Here is a 14308-nt window from a genome sequence, read left to right on the forward strand (position 1 = left end):
CGGCATTTCTTTTATATCCATGTTTCATACATCTTTTATCTACCCTTGTGCATAATCTTAGTCAGTCTCATTAAGCCTTTAGACTATAGTCTTGGTAGACTCATATGTAGCCTATTCCCTTCTTTAATTGACTATAATTTGATCCAAAGTTCCTAAAAAATTTAGTTAAGAAATTGATGAGTTTATAAACTATAAAAAAATAAGAAGGACAGTGGTGAAAAAATATTAGCTATTGGTGTTGAAAAAGTGATGTGTTGTGGGCGGAAGTTGTGTAATAAAAAGAAAGAGAATTGTGAAACATTAAATCTTGAGTTTATAGTAAACACTCCCTCCATAATAGATGTGAACTAAGTAGAGGTGGTGAGATTTTGGTTGCTTAGAGAAAAGTTTAATGTCATATGTGTTGTATTAAAGTGCTTAGGGAAGATAGCCATTATTGCTGGCCGGAATAGTTCCTACCCATTTGTTAGCCTACATTACAACCTTGAAAGTCCTATTTCATCATAAGGCTCAACATTTTTATGTTAGTAGGATACTACACTAAGGCAAGTTTATGGTTCATCTTATGTGACATGAGAATTCTTTGTAAGAGTGAGCATAATTTGATTCTGATACTCATTCCGATGATAAATTGCATAATATGAGTAAATATAGGTAACTCTCTTGTGGTGAGGGAACATGTTTTATAATTGTTAAGTGGATAATATGATCTCTATGATTGAGTAATGTGAATGAGTTTTCCAACTTGGTGGAGAAAATTCTTGAGGCTAGGATGCTTTGAAGTAGTGTTAATCAGCTTCAACAGTATATACATGCTTGTTTGTAGAACTTTCTATCTATGTAGGTATCGTAGTGATATCTTCAGTGTATTAATAGTAGTGGTAATGTTGGATTATTCCTTGATTATGATGCTTAATGTGAAAAGTTTTTTGAGGATTAACAAGGCTTTAAGTGTGGGGTGATGATCTTAGGTGGATTTATGCACCTAAGTGTTTTTATCTAGCCTTAATAAGCCTAGTTTTGAGGACTTATCTTGTTTGTAATGTGTTAATATACATATAAATAACCATCTAAGTGTTAATTTACTTGTCTATAATGTTTAAGCTGTGATCAAATCAAAGTTTGAAGAAGAACATTGATTTAGTGTTTAGACAAGAAGTTTAGTACTCTTAGCTTAAGATATGTGTTGTTCTAGTTCATCTTGTTGGATTCTATGGTGTTGCGAGCTCTAATTCATGGTGTTTTGTTTTATATGAATTTTGTTTAGATGATAAACATGATAAATGGATGATGTACAAGCTCGAATTTAAGAGGAAAAGTTACCAAAAAGCAAGAACTGAATGCCAAATATATGGAGTAAACTATGATAAAATCTGGAAATTTTGGGCTTAGGGGTTTGCCATGCTCCCTAGCCACCGCTTTAGGGCTGTTTAACACCATCAGTGTCAAACATAAATGTCAAATACAATGATACTTTGTGATATTGGTATGCCATGCTACCTAGGCACCGCGATAAATAGAACACTCCAACTCTTTTGTTAACACCTTCGATGAACTTTGGAGACTGGAATACACTTAAAGAGGCTTCAATTAGGGTTTTCTATCATTTCATATAGTTAACATTTGGATTAAGAATATGAATTCCTTGATTGTGATTCTTTGTAAGGTCATAAGTGGCTAAACACCCCCATCAAGGGTTGAGGCCAAGAACATGAGTACTCATGCTTGCAAGTAATTAGGTTTAAGTTATTTACCATTATTGGTTGTTCATATATTATGGTTATTACTATTCTATAAATTTGCAACCGTTAGAATAAATTCATATTTCTATTGTGAACCCTGAAGGAGGAAAACTATAATAGAATGTGGAATGTATGTAATTGGATCTTAATTATTAAATAAATTGAAGTTAGGATTTGCATTAAGGATAGGAATATACCAAAGTCTCCCAATTTGGTTTATATACGGGAAGAAATACAAATGTGTTTAACTTAGTTCTTGCATCCCCACTCAATGATGTTGTTGTAAGTCTATGTTAGATAGTTGATTAGAGTTTTTAAAAACAATAATCATGTTATCAACCCCGTGAACCAACAACCAAGATACTTAACTAAACCAACAATATCATATAGCTAAGTAGGATTGTTCGTAGTGCCTCAACCCTGGGTTTCTCTCATTATTTACTTTTAATCATAGTTGATAATTCTCAAACTTTAGTGGTTAATTTAGCACTTTTTTAATCTTTATAGTGAACTAAACTTGGATATTTGTTAAGCACAAGTCTCTGTGGGATCGATACTTTGCTTTCAAAGGTCATTTTACTACTTGGGTGACCATGTACACTTGTGTGTGTGTCTGGGCACAACATGGCTCAGGGATTTCATTTAAATTACTACCTATTCAGTTTATTCAGACAAGCCACACTATCCTATTACAATTCCTAATTCCATGTCTAAATCCTACATCGGTTACAACATTGTACATTCAAACACTACATCATAAAACAAGATTATGGAGGGCTTTCATTTTAAACTCAATGATTAAAAATAGGTAAGTATGCTTATTCAAATCAGGCTGCACCAAGTTCTGTTAAATTACTTAAAGTTACACAAAGAATAAAAACAACATCAAAAAAGTAAAAACACCTAAAAATGTTGGTTCTAACTATGATAGTGCAGCAGAGGGAAGAAATACCCTTAGTTGTAGTACACGCCCACCCCAAACATTAAGATGATGCAGTTTGCTCAGTACATAGCTACGAAAATTCTAAAAACACAGGGTAAAGACATACCTGTGGCACATAAGGAAATGGATCATAAAATCTCCTCTATTTGGGCCATGGGATGGGCCCCACTCTCGAGAATAGTGGCCTCAGTGGTGACCAGGCACTCAATTCAATATGGGCACCGATGGAAACCAATGAACACAATGGTGGAATAACCTCAGGGGACAATACTAAAGCCCCACTCACATCAATAGTAGTAGCCATAGTCTCATACATTTAGGAGTTGTCATCTCCCGCTCCTATCTCATGGACCTCAAAAAGTTGGTCATGTGATGTCTGCTTTCTTGAGACAATAGATATTCTCATCTCTTTTCTCTCACATCTGCTCTTTCTCTTTTTGCTTTCTTTTTCATCACTTTCTTCTGAAATATTTTGTTTTCCTTTTGTTCCTCAAACATCAAGTACATCCTCTGCCAGAATAACCTCAATTATGGGTATCATAAGAGTTGGAAAGACTAGGTACGGCCTTGTGGCCATATCCTTTATGGAATCTCATAGTGCAGCAAACACTTTGTGAATCCCTACTAACTCTAAGTACTATACCACTTCAAGATTCTTATTTATCATTTGCTCAAAATTGCTAAACCTTGTCTCATACCATTCATATTACCCCTAATCTCCTTTTTTACCCAAGGTTGTACCCAGTCACCAATGTTTTCCACTTTTCGCAAGACGATGTGTTCCAAAACATTACTCAAAAACTCCTGGGAGATCAAAACTTATCACCAAGGCAGTAGATGTGGTGCAAATGGTCTTGAGTAGGTATAGATGAGGTTAGTGGTGCCCTAGAATCTATGGAACCTATAGCATCAGTAGAGGTCTACAGATCAAATCGTTCAGTCTCAACATGTGTGTCTCCAAGGTCTATAAAAGCAAGAGTATTAATATCCATGTGCATGTCAAATTGAATTGTGTACTATAGTAGTTCTACACCAACCTTAGTCCTAGAAATTAGGTTAGCTTGATCCCGAATTAACCCCAAATCTGTGTTCTAGCAGACCATCACAAAGTTATCCTCATGGGGTTTTGCAGACACTCTCTCGTCGAGATACATCTTTGTTATTGTATCCAACAATCGAGCTCAATCAATGGAAAACCCATGTCACCAAGATTTTGCGGCAAAGTTAGGTTACCTTTAGTAATCTTAGACGATGGTCCCACAACCAATGAGGCGCTCTCTTGCACTATAGCAATAATACCTGAAATCCACCTCATATGCATAAATATATCTTTTGTCCCAATCTGTTTAGTGTTGATATTTTTTATCCTCTCAATCTAATTATCAATTTCTAAAGTGTCTTTAGGAAGCTCAACTTCAGCACCCTGCAATAATCGAGAGATAGACTATGTTGATACATTCACTCTATCCCCTTAAATCATCAACGAATATAATGGGTCTCCACCCTTCCATGTTGATCCTTGAAAATGCATCCATTTTAATCCCATCAGTTAGGTAGCATAAAATTCACAAATAAGGGTCGGGTTGTACCTACCAGATTGTCTCGTCATTCATTAAAAATGGTATTTCTTGAACAAGGCCTCAAACTCTGGCAACTATGATATTCTCCTAGTCAACAATTTTGTCTTAAGGTAGAACTCTCTCTTTGGATTCCTAGTACTGAATACAATAGCACATCCCCTCTTATATAGCATATATATTCTCGGGTGCATCCATTAATAGACGACGGGCATCGGGACATCCTCTATGTGTAATCCAGGTTGATCCTGGGGAGCAGATAAAATTTCAATCAGGGTTATTTCACTTTTAGCCTCATCCTTGCAACACTCAATTTCTTTGGAATTGGATTACGATCCATTATCACTATATTGCTTCCTAATGCAGCGTGGACTCCACTTTTGAAGTCACTTTTCTCTCCTCCTTCTATATAATTCGAGCCATACCTAAACTCCTCTTCCTCTTCAAAATATGTACGAGAATATAGTGGCTATTGTGTAGAACTCTTCATTCATGGTTTATACTTCCAACCATAAGGTAAGCTACTCTGTAGTTTGATCGGCCCCGAGATTGGGTAATATTTAATGGAGCCATTGTACTCTTATTCAACATTAGTTAGCGCATGCCTTAGTTGGTGAGTGAGGCAAGGTTGTTTCATAGGATTTTCCCTATCCCCCATTGCAGTGTCATTCTTTGGTGTCATAGTACCTACGATGGATAGCTTCTTATTTTCATCTAGAAAGAGTAAAAAAAACTAAAAGATGAAGTGTATTGCAACCCTACGAGTTAGGGTATGTCCTCACAATGCTACAAATCATTTTTATGGTCATAAGGTGTAAGGGTGTATTAGGAAGTCTTATTAATAACCCTAAAACTCTACACTACAAGTTGTTGGTTCACTAGATTACTCAAAGATTGAACCATTGTAGGAGTCCTTTCTAGTAGGTGTACTCACTATGGGTTTACCCAATGATTCATTAAGTAACATGATGAATCATGGGTCACTCATAGGGTGATCGTTGAATAACTCTTAAACTAGTACCTCATTCCAAGTCAATAAAAGTCAAGCAACAATTTGTAAGTTATGATGATGACTCAAAGGGACACCAGTGAATGAATACTTTCTACCACCCATGATTTGAGTCACAAGATGACTCGTCATATGTGTCTATAATTAATGGAGTGACTAACTATGACTATCAAAATGGGTTGTCAATTTTTATTTTTTTCCTTAATTGAACTTTTTCCTAGGGTACTCAAACTTCCCCTTAGGCCAATAACACATAAATGAAACACTCAATCATCCACAACCTATTATGTGCGAAAACTAATTTTGTTTAATATTTTAGATTATGAACCCAAACCCCAGTAAAGTTAAAGAGAAGTATGTGACGAAAACTTTTAAAAAAATATCAAAATCAATGGAGAAATTAGAAAGAAATAATGAGTACTTACTTAAAATCAACAAGTGATGCTTCGTTACTTTGCTTTCAACTTATCAAATTCCTGAGAGAATGAAAGATCTAGGAGAAGTTTTGATTTTAGATAGGGTGATTTACATGAGGGAGAAGTGTATTTGAAGTAGGAAATACGGTTATTGAAGAAGGAGGGAGATACGCACATTCAAAATGGAAAAACGAATCCATTATGATCGTGTGCCCCTTTTAAATTTTTGCAGCTAGATTGGGTCAAAATTTTTTTAAAGTAAAAAATTTGAACCCTTTAATGATTTTGCCCATGACTTAAGGTAATGACTCATGCTTAGTGGCTACGATTCATAGACTCCCCAATCTAATGCTAATATACTTACCTGAGTTTCAAATCCTTATGACTCAAGGGGATGAGTCGTAGTGAGTAACTATGACTCATTCTAACAGTCTAGGTACTCTAGAGAGTTTTGGCGTGATGTGATCATCCATTACAATTCCCAACAAGTATGGTCAAGAGTCTTCAAGTGACTACGACTCGTAGGGTCACTCATTTTTCCTGGAAACCAAAATTTTTTCTATTTTTCTATGTATCCTAGCCCTACATGTTTGAACACACATGTTACCCTTAAATTTATTTAAGTACAAAAACCATGGGGTGCCCCATGAAGCTCTTGAATTCACATTGCAACATGACATGGCTATATTGGGTACTCAGACATTGCCAACTGGCGATGGATTACCTCCCATGAATAGCCTGATTTAACATCATGGTGTGACCAACTCCGTTGACTACTCAGGCTTCATCAAGGCTCAAATTTTTGCATATCTCTACTTCTTCAGTATTTTCGATATAGTAAATTTCATGTTGTTCATTCAACTTGAATGGGACATCACCACTTCATTGTAATTCTATTTCACTATGTGGAAACAATGTCACCACAATGAATGGTCCAGACCATCTAGACATCAATATTCTAGGAAATAAGAGAAATCTTGAGTTATACAGAAAGACCAAATCATCGAGTTGGAACTCTCACTAATTAATTTTCCTCTCACGGTACAATTTCATCTTTTCTTTAAAGTGGCTGAGCTTTCATAGGAACAATGACGAAACACATTCATCTCATTCATTATAAGAACCCATTATTTAAGAGGGAACTTTTTTCATGAAGAAAAGTTGAGAGATTTAGTACATGAAAACTTGTGGGTATTACAACATCTCCCCCTAGGGATAGTTCATCCCCCAAATCATACTAACTTGGCTGAAATACTAAAGAAACACTAAGATGCTGCATGGGACACTTACAAACTGAATCATCACTGAATATATGAATCCGAAACATGATGTATGGACTGAACTGCCTTACAATTTAGTTGGATGTAAACAAAATATCTCTTGGAATGGCTATATTCATGAAACTTCAGATAGTAAGACTATATGGGAAGATCAAAAACCATAGAAACTTGTTTGTCTGACTGCTAGACTGAATTAATGGCTTTACAGACTAACTTATATTAAAATCTTATACTCAACTAGAGTATTTATTCAACGCTCTTTCTAAGAAGTTCTAACAATGTTAGAGACCAGGGAATCTTGGGCATGATGTGAATAAGACATCTGTATAAGGAATCCCAACATGGGTATAGTTCTGTGATAGGGAACATAAGCCTATGAAACATATGGTAGGATAGATTTGTTATGCCTTAGATAGTGCAACTTCTACTTTCAAGATTAGACAATGTAATACCTCATACTTTTTCCTAGCTAATTTCATCTGTAGAATGTCTAGTATTAGCTTATAAATTTAATGATGGTTAATCCATGAGGAATTTTAAATTTTTTTAATTTTTTCATGTGGGAAATTTAATAAGCTTTCCATCGATATAAGATTCGCCCAAATCTGATAATCGGGTCAGAAGTTATGACTATTTCAAGTTCACATCATAAAAAAGTGCCATATTAGTTAGTGGCGTACTATGCCAAAAGAGGAAATGGAATTTGCAAATTTTAGTAGGGGTCCGCAATTATGGCGCATCGTGATAGGGCTCAAATTCAAAATTGTCCATTTTCCAGTGTCTCATCACTATTTCTCCCGCGTCATACCAAAGTTCCAGGTCATAAAGAAAGTGGCAACGAGATGGCTCCGCATCGCGTCATTCCTCAATTTCCCAAATGTCAAGTTCCAGTGACACGGGGCGATAGCGCCGCATCATACTAGGGGTTCAGTTTGGGAATATTTTATAGAAATAAATAACATGTCCAAGGTTGAAAGGGTCAACTTCCCACCCCTACTTAAGCCCTATAATACGTGATTCAGCCACTTTGTACCCAAAATATGCTATCTTCCCTCAAAAACCTCTCAAGAACAAGCTAGGATTTTCATAGAAGATCTAATTCCAAGAAATTTTCACCATCAACCTTTATGAAATCACGAACTACGGTATGGATAGTGTTCATTCATGGACTCTTTTCATCCATGAAGCCCAAGAATCCCTTTTCTAAATTCAAGTTTATGGATTTTATAATGAATTTTATGATTGGGTTGCTCTTGTTCATCTGGAAAATGACAAATTGAATTTTACTCCATGTTGGGTGATAAATTCTATGTGGGTTAAATTAATATAGATATAGATTCATGCAAACCTATCCTTAAACCCTTGAATGATAAAATAAGAATTGAACCATGATGTTTAATTATTGAACAACGATGTTTACCCACACCATGCCTACAATATATTTGATTAAATGCCTAGATGAAGGAAAAGTGTCTAACTAGCATGATACCATAAAATTCCCATGTATGTACAAGTTATTCCTATCACATGTTTTGATGAAATGCTTCTATAAATGTATTATGGATTATGATGTTAGTTATATGTTCAAGTAAGTTATGGTTGGCCAGTTTTCTTCCATCGAGTCCTGGGGGTACTCGTACCCAAAAACATTAGTTGTGTGCCTAGAGCCATGTCATGTTTTCACGATACTCTTAGTTAAGCTATGAATCCTTAGACTTCAGATAGTCTTATGACTTAAGAAATCTCCATGATCTCATGAACTCAGACAGTTGTTAGATATTAGTAGTATTTAATCAGTCAACGGAATTCAATAATTCAGCCTATGTTCAGTTCAGTATATCATGATTCAGAGTCGATTCAGAGTCTATTCAGATGGGAGTACAAATTAGCATCGAGTGAACCTAAGGATGGGAACACACACTATCAGATGAGGGTGTGATTCTTAGAATTCATCCTTGCATTCCAGAACTATATAGCCAACATAATTTGAGACATAAACACTGTCTAATGAGGGTTTATGAGGTGGAGAAGCACTGTCAGATAAGGGCGCCACCATTCTCTTTTGGGGACACTATCAGATAAGGGTCGCCTATAGCTTGTCCTTATTAGTGGCGTGGTATTAACACCCTTCAATTTGGGATACATATTGGACCCCAACTCAGCCATATTATCATATTAGGGGCATGTCGATTAGATAACTATTTCCCACAGTTTCATGTTACAAAATCAGGACTATCAAACACAGACAATCAGTCTCAGTATTAGAACTCATATAGTTCTTTAGATTTTAGGACTGTTAGAAAAAGTTAACTCAGATACAGTATGAAACTCAGATAGTTCCATTAGATTCAGGTCTGTCAGATATAGTCACTCATGTTATTAGTTATATTCAAATTTAGTAATCATGTTATCACAGTATTAATATCAGTTGTTATGTCGCATGCATGTATTCTCATTCCCATCATAGTTAGTCAGTTATTATTATGGTTTATGCATATAAACCCCATGTATTTAGGCTACCTCACATGCATACCAGTATATTCAAAGTACTAACGCATTTACACTATGGTGTCTTATACCATAGTTCAGAGACACGAGCTCCAGAGCAATAGTAGATTCTAGATATCCAAAAAAAAAGTTAGAAGTGAGTCCTCATCTTTTGAGGACATGATTATATCCCTATTATCTCATTAATTAATTTATTAGTTGTATTTAGTTAGGACATGTCCCATGAACTCCTTTCTCTGATAGTTTAGTCATTTAGAGGCTTTTAGACTATTAAGTTTTAGACTTTAGTATGTTCAGTTTTGTTTTGGGTATTCTATTACCCGCATACAGATTCTATATCATTCAGATCATCTTAATTATTGAACCTTATGGCCTTTTAGTTTATGTTTTTGCATTATAAAGTATTTTATACAGTATATAGGTACATATATCAGTCATGGGTTAGCTTGTGGTCCTTTAGGGTCATGAGTACTGTGTAGCATTTCGGGTACCAGATTTGGGGCGTTACCAACTTAGTATCAGAGCCTAAGGTTCAATAGAGTCCTAGGAAGTCTGAAAGTTACATCTAGTAGAGTCATGTACATGGGTGTGTTGTGCGCCACATTTATGTACAGGAGGATATAAGATGTTTTAGGGATAATTTTCCTTATTTCGATATTCATGTCATAACAGTAAGAATAATCTAAATTCAATCTCTCAGTTTAATTTATTTCTCCCTTTCTTCTATAAAGCATGCCTCCTAAAAGAAGAAATGGAAATCAGTCAGCCCCTTAGCCCAAAGATCCTTTGGGCGATCATGTTTCTCATTTGGAGTTCAGGGCCACATTCACTAATCTTTCTCAGACAGTTGCCACTCAAAATGAATGACTAGCAGTTATTCCAGCCAAACTAATGGCCAATTTAGCCACAGCTAGGATTTAGGACTTCACCCGAATGAATTCTCTTTCCTTCCTCAGGTCTAAGGTAGATGAGGACCCAAAAGAATTGATTGATCATGTTCAGAAGGTGAAAGATATCATGGGGGTAACTACTATTGAGAGTGTTGAGCTAGCTGTATATCAGTTGTAGTATATGGCTCATACTTGGTTCAAATAGTAGAAGTAAGATAGGTCAGATGATGCAGTTCCTATAGAGTGGGAAGAGTTTGTCACTATATTCTTAGATAGATTCTTTCCCCAAGAGCTTAGAGATACTACGGTTCTAGAATTCATCAATCTCAAGTAGGGAAATATGACGGTGAAAGAGTATTCTCTTAAGTTTACTCAATTAGCTAGATACTCCCCTCATGTTGTTGCAGACAACAAAGCCAAGATGAGTAAGTTTGCTTTAGGGGTAAATGATAGTATGGTAAACGAGTGCAGATCTGCCATGCTGAACAGTAACATGACTTTAGCCAGGCTTATGACTCATGTTTAGCAGATAGAGGAGCAGAAGATTAAGTAGAGGGAGAAGCAAAATAACAAAGTGAAGATAGATAGTTTCAACTTCGCTCAGCCTAAATCAGAAGGAGAAACCGTTCCCACTTTCATCTCAAGTCATTAGTTCTAGCCTCTTCTTCATCTAGTTCTTTAGTTCCTAAGTTCAGGGAGGGTAACAGAGATAGAGCACCAGGCTCTAAGTCTCAGGATAATATTAGAAATGACCCAACTAATCCTCTTTGTTAGACTTATGGTAAGAACCACACGGGTGCTTACAGAGCTGGTTGCGATGTCTATTTAGGTTGTGGCAAGCCAGGCCATAGATTCAAAGACTACCCTCAATCAGGATATCAGAGACATCTCTGCTTCTCACCTCAATCCGATTGCCCGAATCAACTGGGTGCTACCACCAGTGCTATTAGTAGGCAATGCCCAAATAATATCTATGCTCTTCAGTCCTGATAGGATCAGGAAAATTCTCCTAATAAAGTTACAGGTATGTTACAGATCTTTTATGTGTATGTTTACACTTTGCTAGATCCAAGAGCTTCTTTGTCTTTTGTTACACCATATATAGCAGGAAATTTTAGAATTAGTCTCGAAATCCTAACAGAGACCTTTTTAGTATCTACCCTAGTAGGTAAAACCATCATAGCCTGGCGGTTATACAGAAACTATCCAGTTATGATATTTTAGAAAGTCACTTCAGTAGACTTAGTCGAATTAGAGATAACTGATTTTGATGTCATTCTCAGTATAGATTAGCTTCATTCCTTCTATGCCACAGTCGACTAAAAAAATAGAATAGTCCAATTTTAGTTTCCGAATAAACTCAACATTGAGTGGAAAGTTAGTACTTCAGCGTTCAGAGGTCTACCTATTTCCTACCTTTGAGAATAGAAAATGATATCTAAAGGATGTGTTTATCATCTTGTTCGAGTTAAGGACAATAGTTTAAAAACTCCCAGCCTTCAATCAGTTCCAGTTGTAGGTGAATATTCAGATGTCTTTCTCGAAGATCTTCTAGGAATTCCTCCTAAAAGGGAAATAGTCTTCGACATCGACCTTGTTCCAGATACTCATCCTCTATCTATTTTGCCATACAGAATGGCACCAGCAAAACTTCGATAACTAAAAGAATAATTAGAGGATCTCTTAGATAAGGGATTCATCAGGCCCAGCATTTCCCCATGGGGCGCTCTAGTATTATTCATGCGCAAGAAAGATGGTTTTCTTAGGATGTGAGTAGAGTACTTTCAACTCATAAGGTCACAGCCAAGAACAAGTATTCTTTTCCCAGAATCGATGACATGTTTGATCAAGTTCAGGGTGGTAGTTGTTTCTCTAAGATAGACCTCATATCCGGCTATCATCAGCTCAAAGTTAGAAAATGTAACATTCCAAAAATAGCTTTCCATTCTTGGTATGGTCATTTTGAATTCTTAGTTATGTCCTTTGGTCTTACCAATTCGCCAGCAGCTTTTATAAACTTGGTGAACTGTGTCTTCAAGCAGTACTTGGATATGTTCATCATAGTTTTCATAGATGATATTCTGGTCTATTTCTGCAATAAGTACGATCATGCAAACCATCTCAGAATAGTACCTCAGACTCTCAGAGATCTTCGGCTATACGCCAAATTCAGTAAGTGCAAATTTTTGCTTAGTTCAATAGAATTACTTGGTCATATCATTTTCAATGATGGCATAAGAGTGGATCCTCAAAATACTAAAGAAGTAAGAAACTGGCCTTGCCCTATCACTCTATTAGATATCAGGAGTTTATTGTGTTTAGCTGGCTATTACAGATAACTTATTGAAGCATTTTTATCTAGTGTATACCCTATGTCCAGATTGACTCAGAAGAAAGTCAAGTTTAAGTGGTCAGATCCTTGCGAGAAGAGTTTTCAGGAGTTGAAGATTTGACTCACCTCAGCTTCAGTTTTAACTCTTCCAGATGGTTCAGATGGGTTTGTAGTGTATTGTGATGCATCCAGAGTGGGTTTAGGTTGTGTCCTCATGCAGCATGGTAAGGTCATAGCCTACGCCTCCAGAAAGCTTAAAACCCATGAGAAAAATTATCCTAATCATGATCTTGAGTTTGCCGCCGTAGTCTTTGCCTGGAAATTTGGAGGTATTACCTCTACCGAGTTCACGTAGATGTGTTCACTGATTTTAAAAGTCTTTAGTATATCTTTTCTCAAAGATATCTCAATCTTCATCAAAAAAGGTGGTTAGAGCTCTTGTAAGATTATGACATGAGTGTCCTTCATCATTCGGGCAAGGACAACGTTGTGGTCAACGCTCTCAGTAGGCTATCCATAGGTAGTCTTTCTCATGTTAAGGACAGTAAGAAGAAGTTAGCTCAGGAAGTCCATCAGTTTGCCAGACTAGGCATTTTCTTAGTCGATACAAAAGAGGGTGATAAATGGGTTTAGAGTTGTTCATAATTATCTCTAGTTTCTAAGGTGAAAGAAAAGCAAGATAGAGATCCCAGCCTTGTCAAGTTGAAAGAGTCAGGCCAGGATCAGAAAATAGAGGTTTTCTCCCAAGGTTAAGATGGTGTCCTACATTGTCAGGGTCATCTCTGTGTTCCAGGTGTGTATGACTTAAGGTAGTGAATTTTTGCAGAAGTGCATAGTGTGCGCTACTCTATTCATTTGGGGGCCACAAAAATGTACCGCAACTTATGGAAAATCTATAGGTGGCGTAGGATAAAGAGAGACATTGCAGAGTTTTTAGCTATGTGCTCAATATGTCAGTAGGTTAAGATAGAGCATCAGAAGCCTAGTGGGTCCATGCAGGAGTTCAATGTCCCAACTTAGAAGTGGGAAGTTGTGAACATGAACTTCGTGATGAACTTGCCTTAAACTTGTCACCAGCATGATTGAGTCTGGGTCATTGTAGATAGAATGACCAAATTAGATCATTTCCTTCCAGTTCATACCACTTATTCAGCTAAGGATTATGCCAAACTCTACATTAAGGAGTTGGTCAGATTGCACGGTGTTCCATTGTCCATTATCTCAGACAGATGTACCCAGTTTACCTCTTATTTCTGGAAAGCATTCCAAAAGGGTCTTGGTACCCAAGTTCATCTTAGTACAACCTTTCATCTTTAGACAGATGATCAAGCAGAAAGGACCATTCGGACTTTAGAAGATATGCTAAGAGCGTGTGCAATCAATTTCAAGAAAAGTTAGGATGATCACTTATCTTTGATTGACTGTGCATACAACAACAGCTATCATTCCAGTATTCAGATGGCTCCATTAGAAGCTTTCTATGGTAGAAGATGTAGATCTCCAATTGGTTGGTTCGAAGTTAGTGAGGCCTTAGTTATAGGTTCTGACTTGGTATTCGATGCCTTAGAAAAAGTCCAGTTGATTATAGAAAGACTTCGGGCTACTCAGAGC

The 14308-nt window shown here is 36.5% G+C and overlaps 1 long non-coding RNA gene across 1 annotated transcript in view; it reads right to left on the reverse strand.

Annotated features, from left to right (window-relative positions):
* The window catches only part of LOC124888134, a 41441-nt gene extending 35451 nt beyond the window's left edge, over positions 1-5990 (reverse strand). Inside the window, exon 1 of the long non-coding RNA XR_007046157.1 lies at positions 5697-5990. This is a non-coding gene — a long non-coding RNA (uncharacterized LOC124888134). The remainder of the gene's footprint in view (positions 1-5696) is intronic.
* Between the last annotated feature and the right edge of the window lie 8318 nt (positions 5991-14308).

The sequence above is a fragment of the Capsicum annuum genome, chromosome 10, assembly GCF_002878395.1.
Source record: "Capsicum annuum cultivar UCD-10X-F1 chromosome 10, UCD10Xv1.1, whole genome shotgun sequence".
Classification (NCBI taxonomy): Eukaryota; Viridiplantae; Streptophyta; class Magnoliopsida; order Solanales; family Solanaceae; genus Capsicum; species Capsicum annuum.